The sequence below is a fragment of the Macrotis lagotis genome, chromosome 1, assembly GCF_037893015.1.
Source record: "Macrotis lagotis isolate mMagLag1 chromosome 1, bilby.v1.9.chrom.fasta, whole genome shotgun sequence".
Taxonomy (NCBI): domain Eukaryota; kingdom Metazoa; phylum Chordata; class Mammalia; order Peramelemorphia; family Peramelidae; genus Macrotis; species Macrotis lagotis.
The window spans coordinates 469,545,953-469,549,211 of NC_133658.1; the positions used below are offsets into that span (position 1 = coordinate 469,545,953).

At 35.9% G+C, this 3,259-nt stretch overlaps 1 pseudogene; it reads left to right on the plus strand.

The window, feature by feature from the left end:
* Positions 1-1,931: 1,931 nt before the first annotated feature.
* Positions 1,932-2,566, plus strand: LOC141519695 (ADP-ribosylation factor-like protein 5A pseudogene; annotated as a pseudogene).
* Positions 2,567-3,259: the final 693 nt, after the last annotated feature.

A 3,259-nucleotide genomic window follows, 5' to 3' on the forward strand; every position in this document is an offset into this window, starting at 1 on the left:
CAAAATTGTCTGGTATAGGCTAAGAAAAAGAGTGGTGGCCCAGTGGAATAGACTAGGTGCAATAGCAGGAAACAATTGTAGTAATCTGCTGTTTGCTAAAACCAAAGAGTCCAGCTGTTCGGATAAAAACTCTCTCTTTGATAAAAAACTGCTGGGAAAATTGTAAGTTAGTATGGAAGAAACTTAGATTAGACCAACAACTAATACACTTTACCAAGATAAGATCTAAATGGGTAGAAGATTGAGACATAAAAAACAGTAATATAAGCAAATTAGAAGATCCAGGACTAGTTTACCTGTCAGATCTATGGAAAGGGAAACAGTTTATGACTAAGGAAGAGATGGAGAACATCTCTAAACACAAACTAGATAATTTTGATTTTATTAAATTCAAAAGCAATCCCACTGCTGGGTCTCTACCCTGAAGAGATGATGAAAAAGGGTAAAAACATCACTTGTACAAAAATATTCATAGAAGCTCTGTTTGTATTGTCAAAGAATTGGAAATTAATTAAATGTCCTTCAATTAGAGAATGGATTAGCAAACTGTGAGATATATATATATATATATATATATATATATATATATATATATATATATTGCTAACAAACAGGATATATATATGTCACTCTTGTTCTATTAGAAACCAGGAGACATGGGAATTCGGGGAAGCCTGGGGGGATTTGCATGAACTGAACTGATGCTGAGTGAGATGAGTAGAACCAGAAAAACACTGTACACCCTAACAACAACATGGGGGCAGTGATCAAACTTAAAGGACTTGCTCATTCAGGGCTGTCTGCAATGAAGAATAATATTTGTATCCAACTGGAGTTTGAACAAAGACCAAGTACTATTACCTTAAATTTAGAAAAAAAACCCCTGCTATCTTATTGTCTGATCCTGCTATCTCTTATATGTTTCTTCCTTAAGGATATGATTTCTCTCTCATCATACCCCATTAGGAACAATGTATACCATGGAAGCAATGTAAAGACTCACACATTGCCTTCTGTGGGGGTTGGAGGGATGAAAGTAAGATCGGGGGAAAATTTAAAACTCAAAATAAATAAAATCTTTAAAAAAAAATTTAAAAATCAATTGGAACATTTGGGAAAAGAAACTCAATAGAAAATTAACATTTGAAAGAGAAAATTAACATCTCCCAAAAAGAAAATAAGTCCATGGAAAAAACAATTGGACCAATTCAAAATGAGAATAATTTTCTAAGATCCTCAATTGGGCAAATACAAAAAGAAAATATTTCTCTCAAATACTCAATTGGGCAAATGCAAAAAGAAAGATTCTCTCAAACCTACACTTGGGCAAATGGAAAATTCATTCAAATGGAAAAGGAGTTGCAAAGGTAAATGAAGAAAATTCCACTTTATAAAAACGAATGAAATCTGTGGCAACTAATGACTTCATGAGATAACAAGATTCTGTTTTAAAAAAGCAAATGATTGAAAACATAGAAGAAAATATAAAATACCTTTTCAGCAAAAGCACTGATCTTGAGAACCATTCGAGAAGGGACAACCTGAAAATTATAGGACTTCTGAAAACATTGAAGAGAGGAAAAAAAAGGCCAAACTTAATATTTCAGGATTTAGTGATATCATGGAACCAGAGGGCAAAATAGTTATTGAAAGAATACTTTGGAGCAGTGCTTGGGGGCGGGGGTGAAGGTGGCCCGTGAGGCTCCTTCCCAAGAGGCAGCGATGTCTGGGATCCCGGAGCTTGCCTTCTGTCTCCCTCCAGCTCCCGCAGAGCGGCTGGTGACAAGAGCAACGGCCATCGAGGCCAGAGGGTCCCTGGCTCGCGTTCTTCCTCCTCTTCCTCCTCCTCCTTCCCCTTGTTCGGGCACTGAGCTGGGGGGAGGGCAGGGGAGGCGGCCTGGTGGGCCGGGGCTGGGGCTGCTGCCGTGAGGATGGGAATCCTCTTCACTAGAATATGGAGACTGTTCAAATCGCCAGGAGCACAAAGTTATCATTGTTGGTCTGGATGATTTAGGGAAAACCAACATTCTTTACCAATTTTCTGTGAATGAAGTTGTACACACATCTTCCTACTATAGGAAGTAATGTAGAAGAAATAGCAGTTAACAAAACAAGTTTCCTAATGTGGGATATTGGTGGCCAAGAATCTCTTTGTTCTTCACGGAATACTTACTGTACGAATACTGAGTTTGTCGTTGTGTTTGTCATACAGACTGAGAGAGGATTTCTGTAACTAGAGAAGAACTCTATAAAATGTTAGCACATGAAGATCTAAGAAAAGCTGGATTGCTGATTTTTGCTAACAAACAGGATGTTAAAGAATGTATGAGAGTAGCTGAAATTTCCCAGTTTTTGAAGCTAACTTCAATTAAAGATCACCAGTGGCATATCCAGGCATGCTGTGCTCTTACTGGTGAGGGACTATGCCCAGGACTTGAATGGATGGTGTCACATTTTAAGATTAGATGATCTCTACTGACCTCTATTTGTAGACTTTACATAAATGAAGTGGTGGACTATAATTAACCCGAAAACTGCAAAAATTAATGGGTTAGATATATTTATAATAAACTCACAAACTTTTTCTATAAGTAACAAATTAAGACCACTTCTTTGAAAAGAAAGATGGAGTCCCATGATCCAGTTTGCTTTCATATACGTTTCTTCTGAAGTTAGGTCTTAAAGTTGTAATTGAGATTTCTGTCATGATGAATCCTCTCAGGACATTTTGTAGTCTGTGGTAAGTATAAAGGGAGAGGAAGACATTTTTAACTACAAGAGCTTTATTATCAGTATAACCCTCCCTAAGTTGAATGTTGTCTTTTTGTTCAAGTCAAACAAACAAACAAATCAATGGCACAAGTATTCAATTTCCACTATTTTGTAAATGTAATGTTACCTATGAGAAAGATGTTTTGCATCAGTTTGTATATGTATTGTGTGTATACTTCAAATTTAGATTAATGGCTTTGCTTTATATACTAGAATAAGGTAAATAATATTTCTAACCTAAGTGAATAATATGCTTACTTATAACTAGAATGAAATCAGTACACAGATTTTGACATGTCACTTATATTTTGTCCTTTATGTTCTATGTATTGTATTAACCAGAAAAATTTTGCACTGCTTTAAAAAAAATAAAAGCTGAAAGTTTCCAAATTTTGGGAGTTGGGAGTGGGTTAAACTAAATCATAAAAACACACAAGAAGCTATGCTACACTGGAATGGAATTCTTATGCAGTACTTGATTTAATAC